The sequence below is a fragment of the Physeter macrocephalus genome, chromosome 6 (assembly GCF_002837175.3).
Source record: "Physeter macrocephalus isolate SW-GA chromosome 6, ASM283717v5, whole genome shotgun sequence".
Lineage (NCBI taxonomy): Eukaryota > Metazoa > Chordata > Mammalia > Artiodactyla > Physeteridae > Physeter > Physeter macrocephalus.
This window is the reverse complement of record NC_041219.1, coordinates 40,466,790-40,484,818: the sequence shown is the minus strand read 5'-3', so window position 1 is coordinate 40,484,818 and position 18,029 is coordinate 40,466,790. Positions and strand designations below refer to the sequence as shown.

General features: G+C 47.5%; 1 protein-coding gene across 19 annotated transcripts in view; it reads left to right on the top strand.

The window, feature by feature from the left end:
* The first annotated feature begins 881 nt into the window (after positions 1 to 881).
* The window catches only part of SYN3 (synapsin III), a 462,808-nt gene continuing 445,660 nt past the window's right edge, over positions 882 to 18,029 (top strand). For 14 of the 19 annotated variants that reach the window (XM_028490567.2, XM_028490580.2, XM_028490577.2 and 11 more), the window contains exon 1: positions 882 to 1,017. The gene's annotated coding sequence lies outside the window, so the exon portion shown is untranslated. Of the gene's footprint in view, positions 1,018 to 1,924; positions 2,181 to 2,622; positions 2,689 to 6,565; positions 6,865 to 18,029 lie in introns of those variants that run through there. The other 5 variants (XM_028490574.2, XM_028490572.2, XM_028490569.2 and 2 more) reach the window with 5 other exon arrangements.

Here is an 18,029-nt window from a genome sequence, read left to right as displayed (position 1 = left end):
GACACCTCCTAACTGGTCTCCCTGCTTCCATTCCTTCTCTTCTAAAATCCATTCTCCTCACAAAAAGCCAGAGTGGTCTTTTAAAACTGTCACAGTCCCACTCAAAACCCTTCACTGGCTTATTTTTGTCCTTACAACGAAACTGGAGCTCCTCACCCTTGCGCACACGGCTCTGGGTGACTTAGCTCCCGTCCACCTCTCTGGCCATGGCCCACTTGCTTGCTCACTGCACTGGGCCATCCTAGACTACAGTTCCAGCCTCAGAACCACGGAGCATTTGCTGCCCCCTGTCCTCAATGCTCTTCCTCCAGCCCTGGAATCGCTTTTATCCTCCATCTCCTGGTTCAAAGTGGCCTCTGGGACTAACCCATTTATAGCATCTCCGAGCCCCTTTCTTATTTAATCACCCCCACCCATAATGCTCACAACAATCTGACATTATCTTTTTATGTGTTTATTTGCATATAACCTTCCCCAACCCGTACCTCATGCAAAGTCCATGTAGGCGATAGACTTTGTCTAGTTCCCCGATGCACCCCTGGCGCTAAGTGCCTAGCACGCGGCCTGAGACATTTGCGGTGGGATTTCTGAAGGAGCCTCCTGAGGGCCAGGGAGGTCAGGTGACTTTCTCAAAGCTGGCTTCCAGGGATTCTGCACTCTTCACACTCCCCGAGGGGCGTCTAGACGCTCTTGGGATGGAGAATTATTACCTTTCTCGGCTGCCCGAGCCGTGTGAGAGCTGAGTCTAGAAGCACTTTTCCGGCTTGAAGAGACGAGGAGCTGGGTGGGAGAAGGCAGGAGGGGCGGCAAGAGGGGCGGCAGGGGCGGAGCCTCCTGTGGGCGGGGCCTGGCCGTCCGAGCCAATGGGGCGCTGCGGCGCGGGGAGGCCGGGCGGCCGACAGGAGACGCTAGCGCGCAGTGGGGTGGGGAGGTTGAGCTCCCGGACCCGAACTGATCAGCAGGCGGGCGCCGCGGCGTAGGCACCCACCCAGCTCTTGGTTCCTGGCGGCTCGCACGGTAAGCAGAGCCCGCAGCGAAGTAGACTTTGTGGGGTTTCTGGCAGCAGGGAGTCCCCGCCACTTCCCGCCGGGGCTGCTGGTGGCGTCCTGGCGCCAGGCAGCGTCCCTGGGCGCTCCGGCTGTGTGCCGCGGGATGCCGGCGAGCGGAGGGGCCCGGCAGGGAGGCGAGGAGGCGCCGCGCCACGCTGCCTCCCCGGGCTGCTGCTGCCTGGTCCCGGGGCCGACCCTGGGATAGACAGGTCCTCGTGCGGGGATGCCTGAGGGGCCCGGGAGCCGGAGGGTCTCAGGAGAGTGGCTTCCAAGAGAATCTCCACCCAGCGCCGGGGCCCAGGGAAGAGCTTGCGGGTAGCTGGCGACCGCAGGGGCCGGACTTTCCTCTGCCTAGGTCTTCAGACGCCTCCTGACCTGTTGCCCCAGGGCTAGGAGTCAGATTTGTCAAGCCATTTCCTATTTCCAGGTCTCCTGGAACTCAGGAAAAAAATCTCAGAGCGGTTTTCTGGCCAAGCTAAGAGCAGAGAGACTAGCACTTTATGCAGCGCCCCGTGTATTTATTCAGCATTTATTGGGTTCCTACTGCGTGCCAGACACTGTGTTAAGCCCTAGCGTCAGGAAGAAGTGCCTTGGAGGAGCTCCTGGGGCTAAGAAGGAGCTCCTGGGGCTAATACGAGGAACAATTACAGTGCGCTGTAGTACAGGGGATGTTACGGGAGGGGAGGGGAGGGGAGGACCATGAGCAAGCCAGGAAGGCGTCTGAGAGCAGGTGACTATTGAGTGGGGACTGGAGGAGTAGGAGGGTTTGCCAGGCTGAAAGCTGTGTGGGCTGGTGTGTGTGTGTGTGTGGGGGGGTGTGTGTGTGTGTGTGTGTGTGTGTGTGATGGGATAGCAGGAATTCCAGATAGATTTTCCTGTGCAAAGGTAAAGAAACTGAAAAAGGCCAGTATCCTGACTTAGAACATCAGATAATCCTATATCAGCTAATCAAATAGGACCACAAAAGGTGGGTAGGAAATGAGCTGTTAACATGGCAGGAGCTAAAACATGCACAGACCTTAAAATGCAGCCTTAGACTGTATAGAATATTGTCCTGGGGTCCAGAAGGGCCGTGAAAGAATTCTGGCAGCTCTGTGGAAAATGGATGGAGATTGGAGCAGTAGAAAGCTGGTAAGTTGTAGTTAATATTTTGGATGGGGCTGCAAATACTCTCATCCTTAAAGGCAGCCCCATCTAACCAGGAGCCCTGCTCCCTGGCTTCCAGGCATGGATCATTCAGGGGATCATTCAGGCAGGGAGATGTTGCCCATGTGATCGCTTGCCTCTGCAACCTGCAGGTCATTTTTATATTGTTTCTGGAGGCTTTGACCTGGACCTTGTCATCAGGGATGCCCCCTGGAGGACTGTGAAGGGTACCTCTGCCTGCCCTTTCTGATGTGGTTTTCCCCTCTCCCTCGGCTCCTCCTTCTGCCTCACTGAGACACAGCCTCAGCTGTTAGAGGCTGTCGTGAAGAGCAAGGTCTTGTCAGGGAGTCAAACCCGAAAGTCACTTTAGCCATGTGTCTTGGGGACATTATCAACCTTTCTGAACCTCAGTTTTCTGATTTAAAAGGAAGTCATCATCCCCACCTGTCATCCGTTGGGTTCCCTGGAAGAAGACTCGGAGGCTCTGAGAATTGTGCGTAGGAGGATTCTTGAGGAATGGTCTCACTCTCCAAGGGAGGGGGTGGTGAGGGAAGCAGGGTGGGGCAGATGGAGAAGTTGGTCTGTGATGCAGAGCAAGAGAGGCCTCAGTTAATCTTCTGAGGCATGGGGCCAGGCCTTTGAAACCCCACGTTGACCAGCCAGTGGGGGCAGGCTGCCTCCAGGGAAGGGGGCACAACTTTGGCTGTCCCTTCAGCAGGACAGTTCCTGAAGCGGAACTCATCTGGGAGCCATGCATAGCCAACACTCCCAGCAGCCGGCACAAGGGAGTAAGAGGTGCCTCGGTCTTGGGGGGGACTGAGAACTGTACCTCGGCAGCCACCTTACAGGGTGGGCTTGGGAAGTGGCTGAGATGACTGACAGAAGGTGTGCAGTGCAGAGCAGGCATTTAAGAAGTGTTCCTTTTCTCACCTTTAAACTTCTTGCCTGTGCCTGAAAATGGATTTTGGAGTTTGAATTGAGTAGATCAGCTTCTGTGAGGAAAGAACCTTTCATGATTACGGCCACAATGACTACTATTGAGTGTCTGTTATGCATATGCATTCTCTCCTAGCTACCCAGTAATATTCCAACTTAGGTACTTCTATTCTCATTTTACAGTTACATTTACAGTTAGTGTTTTCTAAAACCCAACAGAGTAGGTGTCCTTTTGCCACAAAATAATAACAATAACAATAACAGCCAAAACGATAATGACTTGTTACATTCTATGCAGTGATTTCATTGGTGGATTGATTAAGTAATTAATAATTAAGTCATCAATGCTCATTGAGTGTCTCCTAAATGGTCGGCACTGTCCTAGGCGCTGGGAATACAGTTCCGTCTGTTGGGGAGACAGAGACTGACATTAAATGCTTTGATTCCTCCAAAGCAAACATTGAAGGATGGACCATTGCATAGCCAGGGTGTGATGGAGAGTAATAGGCTGTCTTCCCAATTGACTCTTTCTCACCCTTCGGTTTCAATATAACCACCTCAAAAAGGCCTTTTGGACCATCCTGTGAAAAGCAGTTCCCCTCTCTTTTACTCCCCCTTCATCACACTTGCTCATACATTTTATTTACTTCCCTATCATTGGTCGTCCCCCCTAGACTAAAGGCTCCAGGAGATCATACATCACTTTATCCTAGCACAGTGTTTAGCATGTATTTATTGAATGAGTGAAGTGAATGAAGGATAGATCTGCTTAGAAGAGTGGTATCACCAGTAAGAGATATTTACACTGAGATCTAAGGGATGAGGAAGATCCAGCAATGCCAAGGTCAAGAGGCAGAGAGAACAGCTGGTTCAAGGACCACGAGGTGGAGGAATGGAGCACAGCATGATTGGGGAGCAACCTGAGATGAATTTGGAGAAGTAGATGGGGCCTTGGAAGGCCATGCTGAGCTTGGATTTTACTCAAAGTGCAATGAAAAGTCAGTGAAGGATTTTAAGCCTAGTAATGACCTGGTGTTATAAATACAGTATATACTTGTTTGTTGTCTGTCATGCCTCTGGCAGGCAAGCTCCGTGAAGAAAAGTGCTCAGCAAATATTGCTGAAGTGAATGGATGATGTGGTTTATGCAGCTACCAGGTAAAAAATGGAGTAGGGAGAAGAATGGGACCTTGTCACAAATTGGGAGTTTGGTGAGAGAGGTGTTGGTGTCCTGGCTGCAGGCTAGAAATAGTGTTGGAAAAGTAGAAGAATTGGAGCTGTATTTGGGGTGTTAAATGGAGCTGTATTTGGGGTGTTAAATGGACAGGACCTGCTGATACATTAGGTGTCAGGAATATGGGAAAGGGAAGAGTCAAGGATGACCCCCCAGGTTTATGGTTCAAGATTGGGTGGATGTCAGATGTCCATCAACAGGGTAATGGATAAACAAAATGTGGTAAACACTTACAATGGAATATTACTCAGCCATAAAAAGAAATGATGTACTGATACATGCTATCATGTGAATGACCCTTGAAATCATGCTAAGTGAAAAAGCCAGACACAAAAGGTCACATATTACATGATTCTATTTATATGAGGTATTCAGAATAGGCAAACCCACAGAGACAGAAAGCAGGTTGGTGTTTGCCAGGGACTTGTGCAGAGGGGGAAGAAGGCTAAGTGGGGCATGACTGCTTAAAGGGTAAGTGGTTTCCTTTTAGGGTGATGAAAATGTTTTGGTACTAGATAGAGGTGGTGGTTGCAGAATATTGTGAATGTGCTAAATGCTACTGAGTTGTATACTTTAAAAAGGTTAATTTTATTTTATATGAATTTCACCCCAATTACCAAAACAACAAAAAAAATATTGGTGGATGGAAGCACCAGAGAGTGGAGATGCGGAACAGGCTGTGGTTAGGGGAGAAAATCCACATGCTGTCTTGGAGACGGCCTGGAAGACATCCACACAGAGCCTAGGGGGGACATCTGGACTGGAGAAATAAATAAGGGAGTTGTCAGCACTTAGATGTCAGCCAGTAAAATAGGTGAAATCTAGGGAGAGAGAGAGTGTAGAGGAGCACTTCTGAGCCTGGATCATTCTTTAATTTTGATCCTCATAACTGCCTATGAGGAAGGTGCTACTGTTCTCATTTTCAGGTGAGGAAACCAAGGACCCCTAAGAATGAACTTGCCCAAGGTCAGACAATTTGTTCATGTCGTTCCCCTGGCTACCAGTCCTTTGCCTTTCACACCTCAGCGTGATGCTATTTAGAACTTCAGCAAAGACCTTCCCTCCCTTCCTCCCTCCTCTCTCTCTCCTTCCATCCTCCCTCCCTCCCTCCTTTCTTTCTTTCCACAGTCATGATTGAGTACTCACATGTGGCAGGCACTGTGCTGGGAATATGTTGGTGAAGGTAGAAATGGCTGTAACCTTGTGGAATTTACCTAGTAAACAAGCAGCTGCAGCCACTGATACAGGGGACCATAGAAGCCTGGAGCAGGGGCGTCTCTCCCAGATTTGGGGATGGGAGGAGGCTTCCTAGAGAAAGTGATAGCTAAGCAGAGATTTGTAGCAGAAACAAAAGAACTGAGCCTGAGAAAGAGAATGATTCTCTGGAAGGTTCATGATCCCTGAACACCTGCTATGGGAATTCCCTATTCTTTTCACTCCCCAGTTCTTCACATGTTACTGGCATTTTCCAGCTCATCCAGAATGTCTATCTTTTCTATAACCCTGGAGGCAATAAGTAGACAAATAGCTTGGTTTGATTTCAAGTGGAAGCTTCAAAGGAGTAGCAAGGTATGGTGCAAACAGCCTGGCTTTCAAAGCCAGGGCTCCATCTCTGATCAAATGACTTAGTCTCTGAACCTTACTTTCTATACCTGTGAAATTGAGCCAGTCACATCCACTGCTCAGTGCAGGAAGTAAATGAGATGATGTAGTAACGTATTGGGCACATAATAAATGCTCAGAAAAACGTCGTCTCATTTATCTTTTGGAGAGGAAGCCTTTCTGAATAGACCAGTGGTCTCCACACTCTGAACACTGTTTAAAATACAGAAATCCATGCATCCTCTGAAGAATCTGATTCAGATGGTTTGGGGTGGAACATAGCAATCTGTATGTTTAGAAAGCACCCCAGATGATCCTGATAAAAGCAAGATCCAAGAACCACTGGCTTAGACCAAATGCTTGAGTCTTTGCTATGATGTACACAAAAGGGTTAAGCACCTAGAAGCAGATAATGCCTTCTAGGAATTATTAGCCAATGACGGTGCTGACCGATGATGTAATGCCTTTGGCTGGCACTCTATTGGTTAAGTGTATTGTTTCTCTTGCTTCAGCTGTGTAAGGAGTAGAGCTGGAGCCCAAGGGTTAATAATTCTGTGGCAGCACATAGAGCTATTTTTTCCCCATTTCTCTTCTGCTAGGTGTGAGTGTGTAGCATGGCTCAGCTGGCTGCTGCCTTTCTTCCAGTAAATAGCTGCACCTTCCTCCTTACCTCTTCCCAAGCAGAGCACATGTCTCCATAGTACTACGGAGGGGGAGGAGGAGGATTGTTTAGGGAAGAGAGAGCCCTTTCAGAGTTCCACGCGGCAGTCTCTCCTTGCCACTGGGGATGGGCACAGCTCTAGCTGCTCTGACCTGAAGAGGTCCCACTGGATGAATTGCTACATGGCCACCTGCTTCTGAGCATTGTTCAACCTGGCAGGATCCTCGGAACCGGGAGGTAAGCCCCGGGTTTTGGAAGGAAGAGTGGACCTGGAGGAGAGGAGCCTTGGGGCAGTTGGAGGAAACAGGCACAGGCTCCGTGCAAAGCTGCCCGCAGGTGCGGTGTGAGCTGGGCCAGGGCGGTCTCCTTCTGTGTCTGTTTACTCAAGAACACAATGTGGGTCTTGGATTAGGGAGACACTGGTGGGGAGTGTGTTGGCCAGGTAGTATCCACAAGCGTGCTCTTGAAATAGCTTTCTGCCAAATGCTTCTGGGAGAGAAATGCTTTTCTCTGGGGGTCTGGGGCAGGAGGGGGGGCATCAGGTTAGCACTGTCTCCCTGAGCCAGCTGTCACCCGGGCCCTTCTGTATCTTGTCTGGGCTTCCTCTTCAGTGCTTCCACTCAGCTGAGTGGCCCTTGGTGGACTCTGGGCTGAGGTTTCTCCAGAAATACCTAAATGGTCTCAGGGATTTTTGATTGTGTTTTTTAGGGGGACCTTTGGATCCCTGACCCTTGAGTGATGGGTGTGCCTTCGAGAATTTGGGCATGTTCCTAATTGTCCCATGCTGGAGCTCTTAGGGGTGGTGGGAGGGAGGGGATTCTTTTTGTATTATGACAGTGCAGTTGTGAGGATTTTCCTGTTTGTGTTTAAGGGGGCATGCGTCACTGCCCCGACCTGAGACTTCTCACCTTGCCCAGAGAGGATCCTAATGCAGCATGTCTGCCTCAAGGTGTACAAACTGAGAAAAGTCAAAATGGGGAGGGGAAATGAGAGCAGAGTAACTGGGAAGGGCTGCTAGCAAGAAACGCTACTCATTTCACAGGGAATTCAGGGAAACCTTGCATTTCGTGGATAAGCTATGACGCTACGTCTCTCTTGCAGCCCTCCCCAAAATTGGTAAATAAAAAGTTCCATTGTTTTTATTTTTCAGAATTTGGTTATACATGGAGTGTCCCCAGTTTATTTAGGGAGAGCAGAGCCTGCAAAGGTTTCTCTCCATGTCTTGTATGACCCCTGGCATCTGCCACCCTGTGTTCTGGGTCAGGCTTTGCCTGACATGTAGGTTCTTGGGCAAGTCACTGTGCCTCTCTGAGCCTCAGTTCCCTCGTTGTCAATCACAGAGGTAGGAGGGGGTTGGACGAGCTGATGTTTAGAGCCCTTCCTCTCTGGCTGTCTGTGCTCTGGATCATGAAAAGCCTCAGAATCTGAGTCTGTTGATTAAGTGGATTGGGTGTGGGTAAAGGATGTTTGCATAAAGGGACATGTAGCATGTGTCCTCTAGGTGCTGGGGGCTTCACACACATTTTAACTCATGTAACCCTCCCAGTAGACCTGGCAGGAGGTGGGATGTACAATCTAAAGATGTGAAAATCAAGGTTGAAGGAGTTCAGTGACTTACCCAAGATCATCATTCAGTAAATGTTGACAGGGGTATTTGTGCTGGTCACTATACTGGGGTGGCGGTACATGGCAGAATAACGGGAGGGCTGGAGCTGGAATCCTTATCTACCTTTGCTTCTTTGCATGCTCTTCATTCTACTAGAAATCATGCACTGATTTTCAGATCGACTCATTCAGCCAGATTATTGTGGATTATCCAGTTTACTGTCTGGGACAGCAGACGGTCCCTGGATCTGAAAGGGACCTTACAATCCTTTGGACCAGGCCCCTCAATTTATATCTGGGAAAATGAAGGTCTAGAGAAGTTAGGTTACCTGTTCTTTATCACTCAGTGAGTCAACAGATGGCAGGGTTGACTCCTTGCCTTAGGTGTTTGAAGTGGTATTAATAGTAAAGAGTTTGTTTAAACCTTCATTTGAGAACTTTGGGATCATTTCAACTTAATTATTCTTACCTCCAGGCCCTTTTAAAGTGCCAGAGGGTTGGAGTCAGACTCATTGAGCACCTACTGTGCACTTGATGTCGAGGCAGGTGTCTGAGACACGGATGAGGTTGGTAAGCAAAATAAGCGGGAGACCTGGTCAGTTTCCCTGGAGAGACTCAGGATGCAAGCTGTGTTTCAGGAGCGTCTAGTTCACAGGTCAGCAATCTTTCCCAGTGGAGGGGCTGCAACCCTGACCCTTTGTCTCCGCATGTGGCTGGCACCTAATTTATACCACTGTAAGAACACTTGCCACATGACATGAGATCTCTGTTCTTTCTCTTCCCAACTAGGCTGCGTGTTTCCAGGGCACAGCTCCCAAAATGTAGGACCTAATCAGTGGAGCCACCTTGTGGGGAGGTGGGTGTCCGTATCTTGGATGTGCAGAGGTGTACACCCAGAAATAAAAACCATCAAGTTATTATTAAAAAGGGCAGTGCAGATATGTGACTCTTTTCTTGATCACTATAACGTTAAGAAAGAATCATCCTAATACCAAGCTTCAAACATCCCAACGATTATCGTAGGAAAGAGGGGTTTTAATTGTTCTGCAGGGCTGGAGAGCAAAGCCAGCAGCCATGGGTGGATGTGGAGGGGAGCAGGTAGCAGGTAAATGCAGGAAGAGTGTGCTGATGGTAGCGGTGGTCCAGTGGGTAGGACCACTGTCATCAGAAGTGTGTGGTAACCTTCAGGCATTGCTGCCCTGGCAAAGAGTAGCATTTGGTAGTCTCTAATTTCCTTTCTGGATCTAAGATTTCTTGATTCCCTATCAAGCAGGAGTGAATGAGAGGAGGCCAGAGGTAGAGTAGAGCGCGTCTTACTCATATTTAGATTCCAAAGCCATAGTGTGGGGTGGAAATCATTCATAACCAAAATACCTTTGAATATATTTTCACTGCCCCCAAAATTGCATTATACGTGGTTTTTGTGTATGCAACTCTGAACAATAATTCCTATGCCACCTAGTATGTAAAACACTGACCAAGGCTAAAAGAAGTCACAAAATGAAATTTATATGCAGTTGTGGGGTTTCATACTGCTCTGTCTTGAAGGTAACTGCAAAATTTCTAACTGGCATAAAGTGGGGGATAGAGAATTCTCAATTGCTTGCAGGGTTTATGCCATTGTTTTGGATAAACAGCCTCCAATACTTCATACATGTAACTCTTTTTAAATGATAATGAAAATTAAATGAGATAATATATGTGGGTACCCTGATCTGAGTTACAGAGCAGACGCTGAGTACACTTTTACTGGAAGGTACTCAGCCGCTTGCTTTAGCGGACTTGCCGATGCTGGTCTTTGAAAAGTTTTAGTGAAGAACCTGGTCAGCTGTGTCCAGGCTGGCATTTCCTACTTGAGGTTGGCATGTCTGTTTGCCTTCTCTGGACAGTGCTCACCGTCATGCCTTTGACTATTGCTTCTAAAGTTCAAAGTGGGAAAAGAATGAGGTTGGACGCTACACAGACCTGAGTTCAAAGCACCGGCCATTGCCTATAGATGTGTGACATTGGGCATGTTACTTAACCTCTCCGTGTTTGGGTTTTTTCACTTATGAAAATGGGATCCATAGACCCCACCGTGCAGGATGGATGGAGGATTAAATAAGAACCTTTAGAGAGTGCCTGGAACATGTAGAGTAGGTGTCCTCTAAGTGCTGATTTATTCCTTCTCCTTGGAAGGGTGTTGAGGAGAGGTGGTATATTTTTTCTTTCTTCAATCTCACCTCCAGCTCCTTTGCCCACATTAGTAGATGCCCACTTCTAGACGGCTTTGTACAAGCCCGTAGGAAACCCCATGTGGCCTTACTCTAAGAATGAGTGTGCTTACAGCCTTGCCCTGTCCTAGCTCATCCTCATCATACCAGTTACCTAACCAAGCATCCAGAAGGCTGCACTTAGAAGGGAGATGTTGAGCTTAAATCATTTTTAAAGCACCAATAGCTGAACTAAATATTCTGGGCTGGGGCTGCTTTACTCAGAGGCCAAGTTGGGCAGGTGATTTGAGGGATGCTACAAGGAAGCCAAAGTACGTCTCCAAGTTCAAAGCATTGGGAATTCCATCATTGAATATTCATCTCTTGGGTTTATTCATTAATCATTTAACAAATATTTATGGAGCTCTTATCTTGTGATAGGCAATGTCCTAGATGCTGAGGATGAGCGGTACAGACAAGATTCCGACCCTCGTGGATCTCATATTCTGGTGGGGAAACAGAAAATAACCATAAAGCACATCCAGTGAGATGTCAGTCAGTGATGAGTGCCGTGAATTAAAATGAAACAGTATAAGGGCAGGGGAAATGCCATTATAGAAAAGTCAGTTAAAGAAGGTCTCTCTGAGAAGTTGATATTTGAGCAGAGGCATGAAGGAGGTTTAGAAATGGGTTTTTGGAAATATCTGTGGAAAAGAATTCCAGGCAGAGGAAATAGTGAGTGAGCCTTGGGGTAGGTAGAGAGGCACAAGAAGGGAGAGTTTGAGAAGATGTGACCTGAGAGGTACCTGAAACCAGATCTGGTGGGGACTCATGGGCTGTGGAGAGAAATTTGGATTCTATTCTAAGTTGGAGGTTTCGAACAAGGCGGTTCCATGGTTTGACTTATTCTTTCAACTCATTTTATTTTTCTAATTGCCATATGTTAAAATTGACTTTGCTTTGGCATAGAGTTCTGTGACTTTTGACACATGTATAGATTCATGGAACTACCAACACCTCAGTGAAGACACAGACCAGTTCTTTCTTCAAAAACCTCCTTCCTGCTATCCTTTTGTAACCACAAACACCCCACTTCTAACATATGGCAACTACAGCTGTACTTTCCTTCACTACCATTTTGTCCTTTTGAGAATGTTATATAAGTGGAATCATACAGTATGTAACCTTCTGAAGGCTGGCTTCTTTCCCTCAGCATAATGTCTTCAAGATTCATTCATGTTGTTGGGCGTGTCAAGAGTTTGTTCATTCTTATTGCTGGCTAGTGTTCCATTGAATAGACATATCACAGTTTGTCTATCCATTCACCCCTTGAAGGACACTTGGGTTCTTTCCAGCTTTTGGCAATTATGAATACAGCTGTTATAAACATTTGTGTCCAGGTTTTTGTGTGAACATACATTTTTGCTTCTCTAGGGTAAATAAATACCTAGGAGTTGGATTGCTGGGACATATGGTAAATTTACATTGTTTCATAAGAAACTGCCAAACTATTTTCCAGCATGGTTGTAGCATTTTGTATTCCCTTCAGCAGTGTATAAAAGTTCTAGTTGCTCTGTGTTCTTGTCAGCACTTGGCATTTTCAGTATTTTTTATTTTAGCCATTTAGTGGTATCTCACCATGGTTTTAATTTGCATTTCCCTAATGGGAAATGATGTTGAATATCTTTTTTTTTTTTTTTTTTTTTTGTGGTATGCGGGCCTCCCTCTGCCGCGGCCTCCCCCGTTGCGGAGCACAGGCTCCGGACGCGCAGGCTCCTGCCGCGGCCTCCCCCGTTGCGGAGCACAGGCTCCGGACGCGCAGGCTCAGCGGCCATGGCTCACGGGCCCAGCCGCTCCGCGGCACGTGGGATCCTCCCAGACCGGGGTGCGAACCCGGTTCCCCTGCATCGGCAGGCGGACGCGCAACCACCGCGCCACCAGGGAAGCCCTTGAATATCTTTTCATGTGTGTTTTTGCCTTCCTTATATCCTCTTTGGTGAAGTGTCCGTTCAGGTCTATTACCCATTTTTTAAGTTGCTTTTGTGTTTCTTACTCTAGAGTTTTGAGTATTCTTTATATTTTCTGGATATCAGTGCTTTCTTGAATATGTGATTTATGTGTTTTTAAGGAATCATTCTGAATGCTTTGTGGAAAGGAAATTATAGGGGACAAGGGTCAAACTGGAAGGATCAGCAAGTGGACCATTGCAGTAGTCCATGGGCAGAGATGATGGTAGTTTGGACTAAGGTCATTGGTGTAGAAGAGGTGAAAAAGTGGTAAAAAAAAATCTTTTGAAAGTAGAACCATCTGAACTTGGTGATGGATGGAATGTGAGGGAAAAGAGGATTCAAGGATGGCAACATTGCTGGAGGTGCCAAGAATTTAAATATAATTCAGGCATGTTCTCTGCCCTCAAGTAGCTCACAGTCTGGTGAGGGGAGATGTAAGCAGTTCACCTGGAATATGACAAGGTGTGCTCTCAGAGTTCATGTGAAAAGTCCTGGGGGAGCCCAGGTGACAGAGAAATGGCTAAGTGTAAGTTGTGCAAGGCCAGCTCTCTGGGAAGCCTCTCTAAACTTTAGTGTGTATTAGAGTCAGTTTGGGAGGTTGGTAACAATGCAGCTGACTGGGTTCCCACCCCAAAAGTAGGAGGTCTGTGGGCAGCAAGCACCACAAATCATTCTGTGTCAGTGATTGGCCGACCACACTATGAGAAACTCTTGGGGGAGCTAGCTGGGGTGCCTTCACAGAAGAAGTGATGTTTGAGGGGAGGTGTCAGTGTTTAGCAGGAATTCTGACTTGGAGAAAGCTGGGGAAAGGGCAGCCAGGCAGAGGGAAAAGCAAAAGCAGAAGCTTGGAAGTGATAGAGAATGGCCAGAGCCAAGAGGAAATGTAGGTTGATGATGATGATGATAGTTGACCAAAGAGTACATGTCTGTTTAGTGATGGGTGGGAGTCATGTGACTTCCTGTGCTCAGTGAGTCTAAAGGGATTGCAGCAACTCATCAGCTCCCTCTTTACTAACAAGGGGCCTGCCACCGTGAAAGGTACCAAGCAGTCCAAGAGCAGGGTGTGCAGAGGGCCTGCTGTACTTTCAGAGTCTCCTGTGATGCAGTGCCTTTGAGGAAAGCTATGGCTACAGGGAACGAGCTGGCTGGCGTGGAGTATGCAGAGGTTGGTTGCAGGATGCCCTTGACCCAGTCCTACCCTGGGCTTTCCTCAAAGCTCACAGACTCTGCATCTCCTTCCTGCACGTACGTCATCCTGCCTGCTTTCCAAGGATGCCAGAGCCACATCCTCCTGTGGCTTAACTACTAATTCATCGCACACTCACTATGTGCCAAGCCTCGTTCAAAGCACTTCACATGGATTAACCCATTTCATTCTCACAGCAAGCCTATGGATGAGATAGAATTATTATCCTTGTTTTAGGATGAGCAAAGTGAGACACAGAAAGATGAATGACAGGCCCAAGGTCACAATGCTGGGAAATAGAAGAGCTGGATATTAACCCAGGTCGTTTTGACTTCAGAACCCATGCTTTTAACTATTATGCTGCATAAACCCTCCAGGGCCTCTTCCGAGTTTGAGGAGAAGTATTCAATAGTAGTAGCAGCAATAACACACATACAATAGTTACTGTGTCACCATTGTGTTATTCTTAGGGTTATTCCATGTAGGGACTATTTCAGGGATAAAGTTTCATGTTATGAAGATTTTTCTTTTCCGATTTTAGCCTTTGGGTTAAAACTTACTATTTTTATTCTTTCTTGTCTGGTTAATAAAAACCAGTATGGTATATCTTTTTTGAGGTTTGTAAGAGCAACGTAAAATGTTATAATACACGATGACCCTAAAAGTTGTTGTTATATGTGAGACTGTTCACCATTATACTAGATGACCCTAGATTATTATGTCTAGAGTTCTTCTAAATCTGTCTTTCTGCTTCAAGTAGCCAGTGTACTTTCCTCCAGCAAAATTCTGATTTGCTGTGTGTGTTTGGCTGAAGTCAGGGAAGGCAAATTACCCAATACACATGCATTGTTTCCTAAGGAAGAATCAATATAATCTGACTGAACACCTTTTCTCCTTTTGTAAAGTATAGAAGAAGGTGCTGTAAACTGGTGGGTCTAGGGCCTTTTCTTCCCTTATTTCAGCTGTGTTGTTGTCTTAGGAGTTCTGGTTGCTATCACAAACTACCATAGACCTAATGCTTAAACAACAGACATCATTCCTTGCAGTTCTGGAACCTGGGAAGTCCACCATCAGTGTGGCTGGGTTCCGTCAGAGTCTGCTTCCTGCTTTGCAGATGGCCATGTTCTTGCTGTGTCCTCACTGGGTGGAAAGCAGGGAGAGGGGACGTAAGCTCTCTCTTGTGTCTCTTCTAATAAGGGCACAATCCCATCATGAGGGCTCCACCCCCATGACCTAATCACCTCCTAAAGACCTCATCTCCTAGTACCATCACATTGGAGATTAGGGCTTCAATATGTGAATTTGGGGGGGGACATAAACATTCAGTCCATAGTAGTTGGGTGGTTGAATTTGCTGCCTAACCAACCCCAGGCAGGAGTCATCCCATTTTACAGAAGAGTCAAGTTAGGAATCTCGACTAGGAGTCAGGCTAGACTGACAGACAACACAGAAGGAGAACTACATCATCTGGGAGAGTTTTGAAGTTTCCTGAGCAAGGAATATCTGAGCTGAATTTTCAAAGATGAATGGAGTTCACTAACCCCATGGGATTGGGAGGAGGGGGGCGCTTAGAGGAGAATAAAAGAGTTTGGTATTCCAGAAAGTGGAAAAAGCATAGACAAAGGCATAAGACCACGTGGGAGGAAAGCAGATAGGAGTTAGTGGAGATAATGTGAAAGGGTACCATGGTGGAAGAGGAAGCTGGAGCTTCAGCTGGCCGGGCAGAAAGGGTCTCAGAGCTGCATGGAAGAGCTTGGATATGCATCAGGGAGCAACTGTGGTGTTTAAGCAGGGCAGTGACATGGTCAGATTTCTGTTTAAAAAAAAGTCTCTGACACTGTATGCTATGGAAATGGATTTGGAGGAGACCTAATTGGATACAGGGAGACAGGAAGGAGGGTTTTACAGTGGTCCATGAAGGAGACTGTGCATGTCTGTCTGAACTGGAAGTTGCGGGAGACGAAGAGAGTGGAAAAGCATCCCTTTCATTCATTCCCACACCCAGAACAAACCCCTTTGCTCTGTTATGGGCCTGTGTGGAGGTGAATCCAATACAAGCCCTGTCCTCAAAACGTTTATAACATAGGGACATTGAAAAAACCATTGATAATACAAGAGGTGGATTCTCTCAGTTTCTTTGACTCACAAATATCTTTTGAACGCCTACCATGTGCCAGCCCTTTCTGGTGGGTGCTGGAGATGTAACAGTGAAAAAAAAACCCCAAATCTTTGACTTCATGGGGACCACATTCAAGTTGGGGGGCAGCAGAGAAACAATACGCTACAAAAGTAAGATATGTAATATGTTGGTTGGTGATAGGTAATTGCAGAGAAAACTAAAGCAGGGAAGGGGAAAAAGAGTGTTGGGAGAAATTTTTTAAAAGGGTATTTGATTAAAGGGCTAAAGGAGGCAAGGGAACATTATCATTAATATACAAATGTGGAGGCTGAAACACCTCCCTGGAGACATTGTGGTATAGCAGCATTGAGCATGGGCCTTGGGGCCAGACAGACCTAAATTTGAATCCTGGCTCCATCCCATACTGGCTGGGTCACTTTAGACATGTCATCTCACCTCCTTGAACATGGATTTGTTTATCCATATAATGGGGTTGGTGACACCCATCTCCCAGGACTGCCATGAGGCTGGACAGAGATCCTCACTGCTCAGCGTGGAGCCTGGCGCCCTGAAAATGCTCATTATATGGTTCATATTCACGATGGCGGGAATGATTCTGGTGGGGCATCGCCAAGGCTTTATGGGAAGGGGGCCTTGGGAGGTGAAACAGGAGTCTTGGAGCAGGATTGCCTTACCAGGGCTCTTCTGCTGCGGGCTCTACAAAACAGAGTCCTGGGGGCCCCAGGGCCGAGAGGCAGGAGAAGTCCGAGTAGCCCCGGGTTTCCTCCAGCAGCTCAGGGGTCCTTCACCATCTTGGCTATTCACAGTACGATCCAGGGAGGGGAGAAAGGCTGAGTTTTAGCCTGACTCCTAGTCGAGATTCCTAACTCGACTCTTCTGTAAAATGGGATGATTCCTGCCTGGGGGCTACGGGATCAGTTCTCGGGGGCTACGGGATCACTCAATTCCTCCCTCCACCCCTTCTCCAAAAAAGAAGATGCTGCAGCACTTGGGGCAGGGGAACCCTGGGGCTGATGTCATGCCATGTTCTGAAGCCCTTGAAGGTCTCCGCCTTTCCTGAGAAGGATTCTGTCCCCAGGCAGGTCCAAACCCCCTGGGAAAGGATACGAGAAAATCTTTCTGTGATTTAAAAAAGTAAGTGGAGGGCTTCCCAGGTGGCGCAGTGGTTGAGAATCCACCTGCCAATACAGGGGACATGGGTTTGAGCCCTGGTCCGGGAAGATCCCACATGCTGCGGAGCAACTAAGCCCATGCGCCACAACTACTGAGCCTGCGCTCTAGAGCCTGTGAGCCACGACTACTGAGCCCATGTGCCTGGAGCCTGTGCTCCGCCACAAGAGAAGCCACTGCAACGAGAAGCCCCTTCGTTGCGCACTGCAACGAAGAGTAACCCCCGCTCGCCGCAACTAGAGAAAGCCCATGTGCAGCAACGAAGACCCAATGCAGCCAAAATAAATAAATAAATAAATAAATAAATAAATTTATTTTTAAAAAATAAAAAATAAGTAAAAAAGTAAGTGGAGGTGAAAAAGAGCATTGGTGGGCGTGAAGGCGAGTCCAGCTTATCTTCAGCAGTTTGGCCAGCAAGCACAGCAGAAACGGCTGTTTTCTGCAGGAGCTGGAGGCCCCTGCCGCCATCTCCATGCAGACTGTGCAAAAACCTCCCCTTGCCTGCAAGTGACAGCTGGAGAGGACTGGGGGGCCACACTCTGGAAGGAGTTGGCAGCAGCTGCCTGGGGATGTTTGGGTGGAAATCTGATGCCGGGATAGGAAAGCTCTGCTTCACATGGGCGCTTCCCTCCACCTGTCACATGTCATCAACCATGAGGTATCATAGCGCCTGGCCTAAGGGGGCATTACTGCTGCTTGGCTAAGGCCAGCTACTTCCCCAGCTCAGTTGTTCCTAAAGAGGGAGGAGGGAGGAGGAGAAACAAACAGACAAAACCTGTGGTTAAAGGCCTAGACTGTGAGGTTAGAGGAACCTGATTAGAGTTCCGTACCTTCCCTGCTGTGTGACCTTGGGCAAGTTACTGAACCTTTCTGAGCCTTGGGTGCTTCAGCACTAAAATAAGGATACTAGAACCTTCCTCATAGGATTATTAGGAGTATAGGAGAGAGTGAGGGTACAGGTAAAGTGCTTAGTTGAGTGTCTGACATGTAGCAGGAAGTCTGTCCATGTTGCTATTATCAATATAGACTGACAAGTATTATTAGAAATCAGATAAAGGAAGGTAGAGAAGGAAACCACTTTTCAGTGTCTGGTTCTTTCT